The sequence below is a fragment of the Homalodisca vitripennis genome, chromosome 3 (genome assembly GCF_021130785.1).
Source record: "Homalodisca vitripennis isolate AUS2020 chromosome 3, UT_GWSS_2.1, whole genome shotgun sequence".
Lineage (NCBI taxonomy): Eukaryota > Metazoa > Arthropoda > Insecta > Hemiptera > Cicadellidae > Homalodisca > Homalodisca vitripennis.
Window position 1 is genome coordinate 90,895,293 of NC_060209.1, and position 18,022 is coordinate 90,913,314.

Genomic DNA, 18,022 nt, shown 5'->3' on the forward strand with positions numbered 1-18,022 from the left:
GTGGTCATTTTAACTGTACTATACTTGAAATTAACCACAAAATTGTTTAAAGAATGAATTTTTCAAAAGATTACTCTGAAAGGTCGTGACGTTGTATGTCCGTCTTTGCTAGAACTATTGGTAGAAGGTCCTATAGATGTGAAGGGTGGTTAGTATACAGGATCCTCTTAGCCCAAGGAAGTACTCTACTCAATTTGAAAGTACAAAATTCCAATATTTTGAAATTGGCTTATTGGCTGAGCGTTAGCCAAGCCTATCACTAGTGAGATGAAAAATTTCATTTCTTTGTCTGTCGGTCCGAAAAATATGTGGAATACAAACTAACCTAAAGACTTAGTTCGATGATAGTTCATGTCACAACAAGAAATTTTGGCTGAGCGTTAGCGAATATTCTTACATTGGTTTTATAGGTAACCACGATGGTAACAAAAAAGTACCAGAATAAGTACATTTGTAAACAAACTGAGTACAATCATACGTGGTTGAACATATGAAGGTTTTATTCACAAAGCTATAAATAAGAGAAAAGATTTAATTTTGGCATATTCTTGCGTTGCACTATACCATCTCAAGGTCACCTTGAAACTTTGCTATAGAACCTTTTAACGTAATGAACATAAACGTAAATTTATCACTTGAGACAGATTTCATTTGTAAATTTGAATTTTGGGTAAATCTTAATTTCTACATAAATAAGAATGAATTGCTGTATGCTGTATTTGCAATGTATGCTCTTCTGTATGCCGGGGGGATGTAAAAGTCACTTGTCTGTACGATTGTCTGTGTGTCTATATATCTGTCCACGCGATATGTCAACAATAAAAAGAGCTATAGATGTAATATTTCGTAAGCAAGCGTGAAGCTTGTTACGCGGGTTGGCGTACTTCTATCTTGCGGGTAACCATCATGGTAATAAGCAAATCACAGAATAGAAAATATTGTAAAGATAACTAGTACAATGACGCAAACATGTAACAAATATGGCATAAAACATATGTGATAGAGTTTCTTTGTTGGATTGGTTGGTATATTTTTGTTTCAGTCTGTCGGGACCCATATGTGAAGTTGTTTTAATAGGAGAGACCGATCACTTTTTAGCCTTGTTCAGCCCGTAGTCCTCGTGGGACACTGGTATGAGTGAGGATCTTATCAAGCAGAACAAGAGCTAAGACTAAGTAACAAAAAGGACAAGTAAGAGATTTACACAATTGTTTTCACCCTTAGTGCAAACTTTCCACCGCAAATCAGTAAGTCACATTTTTACACAGAAGTGTCTTCTTTAGCAATGATGAATCAAACCTTAACTAACTATAGTTAATGTATATTGATAAACCTCGTGAAGTGAGAAATCCAAAGTACTTAGTAACCCCCCCCCCCCCCGGGTTACTACACCCACAACACATTATAATTATACCAGACACACACCAATCCCAAAAGCATGATATGGAAATATTCACGTTCATAGAGACATCTAATTTCCAACAAAAATAGATTTTAGTACAGACATCTTAACAGTCTGTACAGGGTACATCAAGAGAATGTAAATTTCTGGAAACTTACATTAAATATATATATATATATATATATATATATATATATATATATATCCTAAATACTTTTTATACTATAACCATAATAGGCCAATTGTTTTTTTTTGGGGGGGGGGGCAGCCCGTTGAGAATCTCATGTAGTATTCAATGCAAGCCTACAGGTAAATATGCATATAATTTTAAAGGTGTTAAATTTAGATCAATAATGAAACCTTAAACAGCCGTGCGACATTTTGTACAGCATAAGCGTTTTAGGAATCACTCTTTCAGAAAATAGAGCACTTTGAGTATTTAATTTGGGTTATAAAGAATATTTGGGTGTTTTCAGATATTACTCAAATGTATTAATAAAAATATGCAATAAAGACAAAACATCTAAAAATTTAAATAAACAGTGTAAATTTATTAAAATAGCTGATTTATGTCTAATTAAGTTCCACTGTAAGCTGTGATTTAAGAATATGCTGTGACGGATTTTAAGATTGTTTAAGTTAATTTTTAACGTCTTTACGACAAAGTAGGAGGAATTAATTTCTGTTGTGATGTGCCTACACGTTTTATTTATTACTATATTTATACATATAACGCTTCAAAATTAACATTTGAAATAATCAAGTACACATAACCGTTGATTGAAGTACACATAAGTAGTGATGGTTTATATTTTGTTCGATAAGGAACAAGAGAGACAAATCTTAATAGTATCTCAGGTTGCTGGCTGAGCTTAGATCGGTAAACCTTCCTGAAGGGGATTGCATAGGAAACTCATTAACGGTGTGGTTCAACAACTCGGTTCTTCTTTGTGCCCCATTTCGACCTCGATGTTTGTAATAGTGAAACATTCATTAAGTACGTAAAGATAAAGATAATGTTCTCCGAAAAAGGCACATTACAATCTGTCCTTTTAATAGCCTATATTGGTTATAATTTGTTTGACGGGTAACAAAAACCAACAGTCCGGTAGCTCTAAAAATATATCAACACATAAATGGAAAGTGGGTGGATGATTTTCGAGAATGATTATAGAAAACAATAAACTTATTTGTGGTGGAAAGTCTTGTAAAATCTCTCGTCAGAAAGTCCTAGCGCCTTATCAGGAGGGGCATTGTAATCGGAGCTAATGAAACCAAGTTGCTCTATGACGTCACTAATCAAACTTCGTGTTCTGTAAATTTGGACACTCTAAGCACGACTCCACGTGCTTGCCATACTGTACTCGCTCCGCAGTATACGCTAACTAAATGGTGGAAAAGATTAAACTTTAATTTCAAATTTTCACCTACCTTTTAGCAGAACATTTTGATTGCGAATAATCCCCTTAAAATGACATTTAGGGTACGCCCCTGGTATCGCGTGACGGACGGAAGGGAAGGACGGCTCACGCATATTTGGGGCACCCACAGCCACAGTACAGACACAAGCGTGACGATGACTCAGAGGCCTTGACTGTGTGTCAGTCACAGTGGGGCAGAGTACAGTGTACAGTGTACAGTGCAGAGCGCGGTGTCGACAGCTGAGCTGCGCCGCAGTACCGTATCGAGTGGCGTAGTGATAGTGTGTACGCTCCGGCTCCCTACATTCTGGATACGCTGTCATCTGCGCACAAGGTAAACATTCACCTTGCTGGCTCTCATCTTCATATTTTCCGTTATCAATAAACACTATTTACAAATAACATGTCAGCGCAAATACAGCACATTATGTTTTACTTTGTTTTTAATCTAATATTCTTAACTTCATACGTTCCAAACACCTTCCACAATAAACAAATGTTTCGAATTTGTCGTGTGAATTCCACTGTAATAATGAAACAGGTGGCAGTGCAGTGCATCGAGGCATATTATCAACCGACGATACGACGAGTCAACAACGAGCGAATGTACATTACTTATCTGTGTGCCTCATTACATTGCAGAGTAAAGAATTCATCAAAAACCATTATGGCACCAAGATTTATATTACGAAAGCTCCAGTTGAGAAATTTAAACAAGCCAATTAGAATGTTTTTTATTAATTTTTTCTAAATAACATCAGTATATAATTACATTGAACGACTCCTCTTACATATTACAGCCTAGGAACCGAGAGCTAATTTGCTGTGCATAAGGTACGACCTGGTTTTACTTTAATAATATAGAGATATTGTTCCTAAGATAAACATGGCCTGCAACGCTAGTTTTGGTGATGATCGATATCAAAAGGGTTAAAAAGTATGAAACTATAATTTTTTTCTTAGATTATATTTTCTCACAGCTTAATATGGTTAAAAGTGCGCCAAACACATAAATAATGATTATACCATCATCAGGCAACAAATTAAAGCGATTGAAGGTTACCGTCTGCATAATCCTGCATAATCGTTAGTTTGCTGACGCTGATTTAACAATTACTTACGTGCCTGAAGGTTGGTTATAAGCGTGTTAAGCTAATAAAAATATAATATGAGAAAAAATAGTTTCATGTTTTTAAATCATTTGGTACCCTCCAATTTCGACCGCCAAACGAACGTCTGATGATCAATGTCTTTCTTAGGGAAAATTAATTTTTCTAAAAATTTCGTGAAAACAGGTTTTGTGCTTATGCAATGAATTTGCTCTCGGCTTCTGGACTAATAATTTATCAGCATATAAAAATCGCTCAAATAATCGACACGCTAATAATATTGCATTACCAATGTTTAAAACAACCATCTCATTTTCACATACAAATTATACCAGAACTATATATGTAGGTAATGTATTCTAAATTTTAATTCGGGATAAAAAAACTTCTTCTTTTGAGAAGGGCGAGACTAGTGTAAAGACTGTGAAAAATATTAAATGTTGGCACATATACGGCATTTACCTTAACGCAAGACATTCATCGAAAACGAATTAAAAGATTTTTAGGCAATACAGATAAAAACCCCATTTATAAGAATGAAATCTTTTAATATTAATTGTATGCCTTCCAGACACCCCTTTAAGGGATGCAAAATCAGAATTGTTTGGACTCTCACTAGTAGATATAAGTTTACAACTGATATAAAAATACTTTTGGAGCTCGGATTGATGAACCCCTCATTATATAGCCTGTTTATTTATCAATATTGAAAACTCGAGGTTCCCTTTTGTACAGCAGCAGATCTCATTTCAGTTTTGCCCATAGCAATATTCTCATCTCATCTCATCGGGACCTTTAAAGTGATTTACGGTTATACTTACATTTATTTCTTATCGGATTTTTCTCCCTACGACTTACTCAGAAGACGAATGGCTAATGGCGTAAAAACTTTGGTACTCGGACTACACATTGATATAGTGGGTCTCAACTTGTTACTTTCAAATTGCTTAGGTTAAGAAAAACATCACAACATTCAGAATGTTTTCAAAACCACCTATTATAATAAGCATATTACTTTAAAACATTGTCCAAACACCGATGTTGTTATGATACATCACGACACCGAAATAGTCGTCTGAAATCCAATATTGGCCCAAACTCGGCTCCTAATTGTTTACATTATTCTTACGACCATTATTAACGGAACTGCACTACCGACCAGAATAGTTTTAATGGGCGACCGTACAAAATCATTCTTACATCTTTTTTAGGGTACAAATACACAGGCAGCATAGCAACGCTCTTGTATGTTTTATCCTATAATATATTATTGTTTTATATATATACACACATTATGGATCTGTTTTAGATTCGAGTCGCTTCACATTACATCGCATCACTGTCTGTGTATTCACACCCTGATTCGTTATAAGTCTGTTTCGATATCAACTAAAAATTATCTTTAAAACTGGGAGCGAAAATAAAACGATGATGTCTGTGAGGGTAGAAAAACACAAACAGCGACCCGATGAGTTGCGATGTGAAGTTACACGAAACGGTAAAATAAATGTTAACATGGAATAAAATGGAACACAGAGAGCGACGCGGCTGGAGGCGCGTATAGTTCATCTAGTATAGTTCATCTTATTCCATGTGAACTATACTAGATAATTTCGCATCGCTGTATTTGAATTGGTACACTATCGTAGAATCATTTAATACTTCCAACGAATTGGTGGAATGATGGCAAACAGCGCGTCACCGCTTGTGGCGATGAACACGTTCGACACTGAAGCCGCTGTGGTATTGATGGTTGTGTACAGAACGTGGATAAACAGACGCATACAACAGAACGTGTTGCGGAGGACAAGCGGGTACAAGATTCATGGCCTCCTACCTGCCGCAGGCTCTTTACCTTTGGTGTTACCTTCGCCACCAGCGTTACATTAGGGTTAGCTATATTATTAGAACCATTCTCGTGTGGAATACAAATATTCTAAAACACGTTAAACGTACCAAAACTTTAAAATCATTGTTAAAGTAAAGTAAAGTATGACAATTAAAAACTTTAATCTGCCCCTATAAAGCCCATTTTGGTGAAATGGTTCGTTTTTGTTCCCTAGAGGGGTGTCCTGAGTTTCATTTTTCTATCTTTGTCCATTGAAGGTTGAGTAGGATCAATCTACGCTTTTAACTTAACTTAATTTCAATGAACTGTCATTTTGCACTGGGTTAAGATAGAAAGTTCTAGTTTTAACTGTTCTTCTTCTTTTATCAAGACTTTTCAAGGGAGGTCACTTAATGGCCTTTACATTTAAAAATTTTGAACCGCCTCCCTCCCCAAACTCCCCAAGAGGGGTGTCCTGAGTTTCATTTTTCTATCTTTGTCCATTGAAGGTTGAGTAGGATCAATCCACGCTTTTAACTTAACTAATTTCAATGAACTGTCATTTTGCACTGGGTTAAGATAGAAAGTTCTAGTTTTAACTGTTCTTCTTCTTTTATCAAGACCTTTCAAGAGAGGTCACTTAATGGCCTTTACATTTAAAAATTTTGAACCGCCTCCCTCCCCAAAATCCCATTTTGGGGAAATGGGCAAAGTTGTAACTGTGACTAAAAAGTTCACTTCTAATTCGTAGAAAGGTGTCCCGAGTTCCATCCCTCCATCTTTACCTATAAAAAACTAAACAGAGAGTATCCATTCTTTCAACTCACACCGTACAGAAATTCCATGTGTAATTTTTCAAGCCTATAGACAATTTCTGTTAATTCTGTAAATGATGTCCTACGTGTTGGGATAGTTAGGTTACATGTGTTAATGTCACAAGTTAAAACTTCTAATGAGTTGACTGAGTTTATTTATTTTTTTATTTTCAACGGTTGTTTCAACTATAGAACTGCAGTGACAGCAATAGTCCGTTGCTAGAAATAGACCAATGTAAAGAATCACTACATCAATGTAATGTGGTACAACTGTGAGTATCACTATAATTTGCATTCAGGATGAAGAAAAGTCCGTTTATACTCCAGTCGTAGTTGCTATAGAAAGTATTATTTGTATTTGAAAATCCACTCGTACACCCACTACCAAGCTCCTATGTGATACAGGGCCTGAACGCGTAAACTATGAACGTTGCAATAATTGTTACAGGTACATCGACCACACCAACGAAACACTTTCCATTTTAAGTGTTCAATATACCTGTATGAATACTGTTTACTAAATCGTTCTAGAAGTTTGTGTACTGCCTTTGTAATTCGTGATATATTCACCGTAGAGAGTATAGTACCACTTCTATGGTACCCACCGGGGCCAGAACACTACCAGACCGTAACACACAACAAACACGCGCTAGACCACAAACACACTCCACACAACAGAATTAAAAACCCATCAGTTGACAGCCAGACATCTAGCAGAGACGTCTACATATGGATACTTAAATCAGGATTTATGTATAACAGTTCCAGTCTGTGTTAGTGGCTACTTTGTTGTAATGGGTTTGAACGTGGACAAATACTACGTAGCCTACTAACTGTACCTTCAGATAAAAATTCTGTACAAATCTTTCAGACATTTTTTGTATTACGAGTGATCCCTTAAACATGTATATATATAACATGAGAATAGAACATTTTTAATTGTGACGTCACATGAGCGTGCACATATCATTGATTTTCACGAAAATAGTAAAATCCACAATAAATTATAAATAGATAAATTGTATTAAATATTAATGCAATAATAACTATTTTTAAGGATTTAAATTCATCGTACATTTTACATACTATACAATTTTAACTTCCATTTCAGCACAAGCTAATTAAAAAAAATTAATTGTATATAGGCAGTTTTTAACTAATTTATTATTATTGTTTATTTTATCTGCTTAAACTTTTACAATGTTTTATTTATATACATGTTTAATAATACATAAAAATGTTACTATATTGTATTTATTTCAATTCATTTCTAAAGTAAGGCTGTGCATATTTTCTGTGGTGTAACGAGAGAAAAGACATAAATAAAGTGACGAAAGTAATATAAAACTTAATTCATAATGTAATTGTGATTTACAAGGAGTCTTTTCAGTGTTTAATGTCCCACTTCGTCTTTTTAATGACCACAAGTATGATAATTTCTGATAAAATCAACACTTATCCATACTTATACAAGTTTATAATCGGTCTTTTAACAACACACACGTACTGTCAAACTTTTAAAAAGACCTTCGAAACCGTCTAAAATTGAAGTGAAGCTGAACCAAAACATCCTACCAAGTACGGTACTAAACTTAATGACTTGGGAATTCAAAATTTTCCGCTTTGATTTAACGCCTGCCGGTATGAAGATTGTTGCAAAGAGAGTTAGTGACATAAAAATATTTATAGTCATGGAAAGTTTAATTACACATGCACAGGAAAATGGATTTTATATATTTACTTTCCTGGACTAGTGAATGAGTCAACCCTGGTCGAAGGTGACTGTGTATGACCGGCTATAAATGTTGTATACACAAAATTATATGTATTGCCTTATGACATGAGAATGCTTCGATTAATGCTGAAACAACGCTAAGTTATTTATTTAAGTTTATTTATTTAATTATAATTCCCAAAGTGGTTTGCTACACCAGAAATATCCAACAACCTATTTGTCACAATACATTGTACTGCAGTTTACTCTCCAACTATTACTCTCCAATTGAAGGGTTTTAATTAATACAAAATAAAACCACGTTACTATGAATAATCCATTTATGTTTGTTTTCATGTTTCGTTTCTTGAGCATTTTGTTATGATGAATAATTCGTTTATGTTTGTTTTCATGTTTCATCTCTTGAGCTTTTTGTTATAAATCAAGCTTACGATCGATCACTCATACAACTGAAAATTCCATATTTCGTGAAATAACAAATACGGAAGTATTTTAAACAAAGTAGCTGTTTTCTTTTGTTCGGGTTCAATGTAAATAGCTCCCTCTTTAGAGTAATGTAGGGACAGGCCGACGATGAAAAAAATCACAAAAGAGCTCACTGAACTTTTTTTGCATCGAAACAAATACAACTATCTAAACTACACAGCTAATACCAGCTACAGACTACACATAATCTGGGAACCCAATACTGAAGCAGTTAATCTTCAAAAGTTGTATTTTGGTTACAGGCATAACATTTGTTTGGTAATTTGCTAGTTAAGGACATCATACTAGCATCATACGCACATGGCACGGACGTTCTTTAATAATAGCTTAAGTACAGGGGAAGAGGTGTTTTATAATAATTTTAAATCATATAATTGGTTAATATTTAATTAAAATAACCAAATGTTTGATTTTTGTAAGAAAATAAAACTGTAGTGTAAATAAATATAAAAAATGTAAATTCGTTAAAATTGGGATCCTTTAATTTTTGTTTTAAATATTTTTCTTTCTACGAGTAGTTCGACATAAAACAGCCACTGTGTGGGAACCTTAAACTCCTAGTTATAAAACAAAGGACTACGTTAATGAATTTTCTACATAAAGTAAATATAGTCGATAAACAAAGCTACACCAGTACAACGGCACAACAAATTCTTTTGTTTCAATGTTTGAAATGAATTCTAAACTTATCTTCTTAATTTATTATGTATCCGTTGTTTACAAGGTCTCTGTGAAAGTTCCGAGTTGAACTCTACCGCAGTTGTCGCAGTCCCGGGGTGAGGCGCGTGCGGCCGCTTCTCGACGTAACAATCAGATTCTATAACCCACTGACGTAACAATCGAGTGACTGTAGTTAGTTATCTCGGCCATTGTTGGGGAAGAAGGTCGCGATGATGCAACACACAAGGTCACTCAGAACATTTCCTGTGGGCACGCCGAGGCGGTCTTCGCCAAAGAGGAAACTTGGTGCAGCACTTGGTATTTATATACAGCAGTAAACTGAACCTGACAACAACGCCCCTGCTTCATGGCAATACTGATACTTACGAGCAAAGTTCTTAAATTACTAAAACCAGGATTCGATAGGACAAAAGGTCACCTTTAAAAATTAACATGGTATCACTACTTATTGTACTAATTATTGATACTTTATACTACATACGAAACATTTTTACAACTTCAGTCTGCTGTAAAATATTGTTTGAATTTTCATTTACACTAATGTAGTGGAATCAATAAAAAAACATTTCAATGATAACCACAACTTGTGATCTATCAAACGCGAAAGTAGATCACTGATTCTTTCTTTGTTCAGTCTACACTTAGTTAAACAAGAATTAGTGTAGTTATATTCTTCTGTTCAATACAAATTTTCAACGTGATCTACATAGTTTTAGTATACAAATGTAGTGTCTCGTACTTTATAAAATAAGTATTAACATATAAAAATATTTGACGTTGATGTAAAGCGATCAACTTTACTTTTGTCTTTCTCGTTGTTTGAGACGTTTAAAATTGAAATTTTCGTTTCTGTACAAAAATCACGTATAATAAAAATAGTAGGGATTTAAGTTAACCTACATTTTCATGATTTAACCCCTAAACTAATAATACATGCCAGGTGAGGTGTCTTCAGCTTTGCTCGGTTTTAAAATATCCCCAATGTATTTTTTAAGGGACCCTTCGCCACTCGTAACGACAGTTGCATATTACAGTCGTTTGTTACTGATACTATCTTACTAATGTTTACTAAACAACAATTTACTACATAAATAAAATGGAATATTTAATCACTCTCGCAATTTTAAACATTCTAATTTACTTTCCGCAGGATAAACTATTTACCCCCAAAACGTCATTCGTTTGGAGCAACGATACCCAACATCAGTTAGAATTTCCTATTTATAAAGAGAAATTCACGGAAAAGAGACTGTTTCACACACACTGTTTCACGGCCATGAACCAGCGAGCGGGACAGGCTTTACCTGCAAGTACATTGCAAGTAGACGCGACAATGTTAAGCAGTGTAATCGCCAAGTCAATGAACCCCCCACATTTCCAGTTTACATCATTACAATGCACCCGACAACCTGGCAACCATATGGTCACGTGCTCGATCGTCACGTGACTTCCTGCACATGTGATTTGCTCAACAACCGTCATCTAATTTATCCTAATTAGGTAGGAACGAACATCCTTCTGACCGATATTGATATCCATACTGGCCTGCTTATACTAATGGGTACGCAGATGTTTTGTAACCTTTCACACTGATTTCAATTAAGAAACTGAATGGTAAATGTTGACTACATTTTGCAGTGAATTTTAAGGCGTAATCTAAAATATATGAATTTACCTTAATAAAATAAAACAAATTGTTCGTCATGAAGTTAAATGTGAGGTTTCTATACTTAACTTTAACATTTAAGCTCTATCATCTTTAAAGATTTAAATAGAAACAACGTAATACAATTAAATATCAGTAAAAGATATAACGTACGTATAACTGACAACTAAACTCAGCTGATCTAATAGTGATATAAAAGTCGTTACAGTTTTGTTAAACTTAATCAAAGGGGTTTCTTCGAACATATAATGATTTCCTCAAACCTACTACACGTCCGTTGCAACGTAGATTTAGATTTCATATTCTGATATAAAACATGACAATACACATTGCACATCACAATACAAGTGATCTCTTACCCAATTCGTCCCGAACTGCAAACTTAACAATAATGTAAATATTATTGTGCAAACAATTTTATACCAAGTACTAAACTATTTTTTAACTTCTCAAACAATATTATGAACCTAATGAAGTATGGAAGGGAGTAAAATGTAAAATCAGTAAACATTTAAATAATAAAAACTTGTTTGCATTCACCTACACGTTTAAATTGAGCGAAAAATCTCGGATTGATTAATTTTCCACAATGTAAGAATGTAAGGGAAAACAGGAATTTCCGGCCAGGAAATAAAGAGAGAGACGAGCGGCTGATCGGTTCCGAGCTGTGGAGGAAAGCTAAACCCCACCTTTCCCCAGCTAAGCCTTACATTACCACGAAGGTAGGTTCTTGTTGAGTAAGTACACCGTAGCTTATTGACAACAGCAACACATTATTCTCTATCTATAACAATTATAAGGGATTTACTAATAATGTAGAGCCGCAGATAATTCAGCTATTATCAGCAATAAGGAAACGTGCACGATATGCCACACTGTTGATTAGCGCTAATAGTCTGGTTATCCCTTTTATAATTTATCGCCAAACTTAGTTGTTCATTACGTGCTAATTATAGTAAGTCCTTAATTGGCTGAGGTTTAGCGAAGCTATCACTCGTGGGGCTGGAGAACATTCAAGCCTGTCTGTCTGTTTGTCCGCACGATGTCTTTAAATTGTCCATAAAGCTTCTTTTCTTATATAAAATATCACAACGCACACAATATATTTTTTAGTCACTTAACGTGTTCTCTGTTATTATTTAAAAATAATATGATACACAATCAATTAACAACATTCAACGATGATTGTGTCATATTGCAAAATATACCAAGAGAATGTCATATGCAGTCTTTTAATTTTACAGGAAACTACTTTTACAAGAATGAGTTCTATGATGTCATTTCGTATAAACTTCTTTTTTGTATGATTGTCTGTCTGCCTATCTGTCCGCAGTACCTTACAAGAACAAAATGAGCTATAAATTACAAATTTTTGGGTGCAACGTCAGTGAAGCTTGTATACAAACAGGTGGTATCTTGATATTAAACAGTACAGGGAAGATTTTTGTAAGAGAGTAGTATAAAAGAAAACATGTTAAAATTGCAAAATTCTTTTATAACATATTTTTGAAACTACGTTTTTTTAAATCAACTTGACTTTTCTAATATAAATATGGCATTTAGTGAGTAAAAAGCTGAAGAATCATATGAAAGGTTTGTGCGGGAATTTCCGCACCATCGCCTGATCTGCCAATATCACAGCCCGTGTTGACTTGGGGCACAGCTGCGGCAGGACGGAAAGAGGCCGACTGTGACTTACTGAGGCGCCAAGGTTCGGTCGCAGACGAAGTCAATCTTTGATCTTTGAAATATACAACGATAATTAAACTAAAATTAAAATCACCTAGGCCTCAATGAATACCACAACCGCATGAACAAAACTCATGACATGAGCGAGATATTAATGGCTTGATGTGCTCATTTGTCTTTCCATCTTTTTTTATCGTAACTTTCATTAAAAAGAAGTTAGAACACTTTTTTTAATTTTACATTTTAAAAAAGCTAGGAGATTACAATTTAACTAAATTTCTTTGAAATTGCATATTATGACAGAATTATTTATATACAGTACACTGTAAATTGTACGATGGTAATGAGTAAGTTTCCGTATTAAATCTATGGGATTTATTTTCCTACTGTTGGAGACCAGACTGAACATAGTACTTCACCGCTCAGGTAAAAAACAAGAAATGAACCAAAAAGAAACAAAATTAAAAAAAAAAAAAAAATACGACCAAGAAATCTATACATGTTACCGACGCACGAGCGCGCGCGCGCGCACACACACACACACACACACACACACACACACAAACACAAAATAAATTCATAATAACGTTCGCCATTAAACCGTTCCCAATCTAACATCTGCAAACACAATGTAGAGACATTACGCCACACAAAGCCGTCTCTCACTGTATAGAGCATCCCCTTCAACACGTGCCGAAATAGCTCAGTTGGGAGAGCGTTAGACTGAAGATCTAAAGGTCCCTGGTTCGATCCCGGGTTTCGGCAGTAGCTTTTTGTCCTGCCTCGTTAAAGTTCATACATAAGAAAATTAAATAAATCGTATAAACCTATTAAAATACATATAACACTACGTGCAAATTTAGTATTTTTTTTACCCATTTAATATAACAAAACAAATATAAATATACACATATTTTTTTATTAAGATAAACTAACTCCATTAGTTTCTGGAACAATTGAGTTCTGTCATGGAATCCGGGATTTAATAAAAATGACCAATTGTTTGTAGAAACAGAGCTAGACTGCAGCAAAATCTGATTCATGCTGATAGGACATTTTTATAAATTTTCACAACACAAGGAATTAAGGGGCTGGACTATACGAGTATATCTTGTGTACAAGACTGTTGTTAGTTAGTGTACAAGACTGTGTTGTTAGTGCTCGGAGATATCTAAACCATCTGGTTTCTGGCATTTTCCTGTTCCGACCCATCCGGCTTAAGATGATGTTAGTGCCCGGTAAACTTACGAAACTGCACTTTCTCAGTTACTCAAGAGGAAAAATAATACAAGTTGCAACACTAAATATTATTAAATGTTACCTATAAAAATCTAATAGTTGCAATTACCTAATACAATTTCGTAAGTTAGGAGCCTGTACTGACGTCATCCATAAAAATGTATGTGTGAGTTTTGTCACTTAGCCCAGGTTAAATTATAAACGAGTTTCATTACTTTTTGTCACATAATTTTGAGAGATACTCTATGCACACTTGCATAATTTATCCGATATAATTATTGTTTTGATCAATTATATCAAAATTATTGAGAAGACAAATCTTATGATTCCACATAAAAATTAACTCCTTTAACACTATTTTAGTTTAAATTAGAGGACTACCATTTTAAATAATCAATCAATCAACGACTGCAATTCTAATTAAATCTACTGATACTTAATGTCTAACACTCTAGTTACAATACGGTTGTTCGTTGTATATATTCAAAATACTCAATATACCTGTATACTGAATACGAGACAATATAATTAATCAATAAATCTCCGACGGTTAACATTCCCGTTACTCAATGGATGGAGTAACAGGATAACACTTTCCTCTATGGAAGTTCGCTGTGTAATAAGCAATTTACTTAATGTGTATTGAATACCAATTAATCGAATTACTCAATTGTCTATAACATGTCAATAACATTCCTGCTACTTAATGAATATTAGATGGGTAAAACTTTCCTCTATGGATGTTCACTGTGTAATACTCAAATTACTCAATCGGATGCCGAATAATCGAATTACTCAACGAATATCCGATTTCTATCATTCCTGCCACACAACAAATATTAGATCGTTAACACTAACAAAAACATCCAAGGGAATATGGTAGCTTGGTTCACTAGCTTTATGGGTACCATTTTGACCACTGTACATTGACAGCAGATCCAAGTTAAATAATGTCTAAACATAATTCTGCAGTGTGGTCCACGGACCGTGCCTGAGTCGTGTTGTGCGATTGAGTGCCATCAAGGGGATTACCTGCCCCAATCCGAGAGAGAGGTGGAAGTACTAGACAGGATTGATGTAGAGAGAGAGAGAGATAAATGGGAACAAGCGGTTCAATCACTTAGCTCCGACCTGCAGACTTTCATGAGCTCACTATTTTATACGTCACCAACTCAATGCGTAAGAAACCTCACGGTATCTGCGATGTACCAGATTTCTGCGTACGAAACTCAAATAGAGAACGTGAAAACGGAATTTAAAAATGGTTCACATGTTCATTCCAGTAAATATTTGGAAAATGAGTCCAGTTATGGTTATCTAGTATCGACCGACACTGGGTCAACTATCTGGGGTCGAATTATTTTATCCAAATAATACATTCTTTAAATACGAAAGCTGAAAATTAAAACCCTGTCAGACATACACATGCAGTGCGACTCTGAGGAAGAAGGTCCGAAAGTGAAAGTACAGTAGTGTGCAGTGTCCATGAGCGAGCCATTAGCGATTCCGCAGCGATTAGCCAGTCTAATGTTGGACGCGCGGTCGCCACGGACCGGCGAGGGCCTTGTCGCGTACTGCACTGAGCAAGGTGACAGCCGGCTTGGCCGGTAGCTCTGGCAGTTGACGGGTTTCGCCTCATCGCACTTCGGCTTATAGTTACATCGACTAACTAATTATTGTTCTAAATTAAGAAGTATTCAAGGCAACACGACTAATTAAAGTATATTTTACCTCTAGTCCATTAATTTTTGTGGAGTGTTCAATAATTTACAATTCTGATTGTTATTCAATGAAGTAAACTCAATTCTTAACAAATTGTTTTAAGAAAACTGTTCCATATATGTACTAAAAACTGCCTATTCTGGTCATCCAATTAATCTACATTACTCGTACGGCCTAAAATTTGGAGATAACTGTTCTAATTACAACCTTAAAAAAGAACGTTTAAAGTACGGAAGAAAGGTATCATAATTCACAAAATTTAAGAAATATACGCTCTCCTGGAGCTAGAAATTTTAAATTCACTCTATGCTCCAGAGAACTCTCTGTACTGTTGATTCAAATACGAGTTGGTCTGAGGCAGTAATACCCACCAATACCACACAAGAGGCAGAGATAACTTTTGACATGAACAACAAGTAACGAAGTCCTTTGAATAGTTGCCTTTACAAGTTGGCCTGAGATATTGGCCAAAATGCTCCTTGCCGGTGTTAAACGCGTCAATGATCCCAAACAATCCAAACATCCTGTTGCCAAAGGAGTTATAGTCTGATGAGGGATGACAATTTAAAAAAATTGCTAACTAATTTAAATAATAACCCCAGTTTGATATAGAAACCGTACTGTTCGCTTTACAGTTTGTTTCAGTAGTATTATCTAGGGAAGTATTGACGAATTCTGTGCACTTTTATTATTGTTTTTATCCAATAAAGACGATTCGGTCAAACATTTATTAATATTTCATAATGTACGTCGTCTTTAAGAAAACGAAAGACAAAAGTACAAAAAACGATAACAGGAGGAGACGAATGCTGTTAACATATGTGGCATATCTCTAATCCTCTGGATTTCTCCCCACACGCGTGTTGTGTGGACCTCACGCCTCACTGGAAGCTCTAGTTGTGGTGTAAGGTCTGGACCTCGCGCAAAGTATTCTTGTACCACATAAAGAAGATGTAATTGGCGGAGGAACAACGCGGGCCGTAGTTAACGTTGTAATTAGCATAAATAACGAGCTCCTTCTGCACTTTTTGCCTTCTTCTTTAGTCTCGTGCTAATTTGTCATCCGGGATCACTTAAACAGCGAGGCTTCAAATTCTTGCGGAAACTTCTCGACTCGTAAACCAAGCTGACACCTCCGTCACTGAAGGCAACTGAAAGACGGTTAATCCCCTCATTGGCGCCGCTTAATTAGCTCTGTCACTTAGTTACGCCTTTATAACGCCCCTCTCGTTATCGTTTGTAAGGTTTATTTCCACCAGTGACAATTTGTTTCGTGCACTTCAAGAAATCAAGGGCTAGTGGTCCAAATAAGTGAAATTTTGGAATCATTAGTTGAATAAAACAAAACGTATGAGCTTAAAAGTTTAGGATGGTAATTATTGAGAAAGTAATTTCAATGTTTATAAACAATTCGTAGTGATATTTCACTCACATAAAAATAACGAACTCGTTTGGACGGGTTAGATACAATAACCGAGGCAGAGGTAGGGCTCGCGTCGTGTTTAGGAACGCTGCAGTTTTTATGAGCCCGGAGTTCACCTCCCCCAGCGACAAAGTTAGTACTAGAGCGCCGACACTGCTCAAGATTTTAAGCTTAACTGCTCCGAGGCAAGAAGTTATCAGGGCAGAACTCCGATTTCCTGTTTGTTTCCCGAAGCATCTCGCAGATTTATTCTGCTTCTTCAACTGCGGCCTCGGGCTCACTGGTTACTTTAATCCTTGGCAGTATTTTGCATACTTGGTAAACCAGATTGAGTCAAAAATCGTAACTCAACTTAATAATATACATAACGGACCTAAGTAACATAACAATGTAAGTTCTATAAATTTTACTTATACAAATTTTTACACCTGTAGCCAGTTATAACATTATACCTTATAGTATAAAAAGCGAACTATGTGTTATCACATAATACTACACTATTAACGTAATAAATACTTCATTTAATGTTCCATTATATTTGAATTAATCAATACTGGATACGAAAAAAAACATTCTTCTATATTATAGTATGATATTCCATATCATATATTTATTAGATTGATCAGTACTCGTTCGTTCAAAACGGTGTTTTAATAATTCTTTGTGCAGTTACATTGCTAAATTGTGAAAAGAAAACAAATGTTTTCAATTGAAAATGTGTGTATAGATTTTAATAAGTTTACTGAGTACTCTGCATTGATCCAGTGTTTTTTTTTTTTTCAGTAAACTGCTGCTATCGACGTTTG

General features: G+C 35.1%; 2 protein-coding genes and 1 non-coding gene across 4 annotated transcripts in view; 2 read left to right on the forward strand and 1 right to left on the reverse strand.

The window, feature by feature from the left end:
- Nucleotides 1-18,022, reverse strand: part of LOC124357173 (calcium uniporter protein, mitochondrial) — a 433,451-nt gene that overhangs the window by 91,779 nt on the left and 323,650 nt on the right. The gene's annotated exons all lie outside the window — the stretch shown is intronic.
- Nucleotides 1-18,022, forward strand: part of LOC124357171 — a 146,593-nt gene that overhangs the window by 57,320 nt on the left and 71,251 nt on the right. The window lies entirely within an intron of this gene.
- Trnaf-gaa lies at nt 13,525-13,597 on the forward strand. The gene has a single exon. It is a non-coding gene; the product is annotated as a tRNA-Phe (tRNA).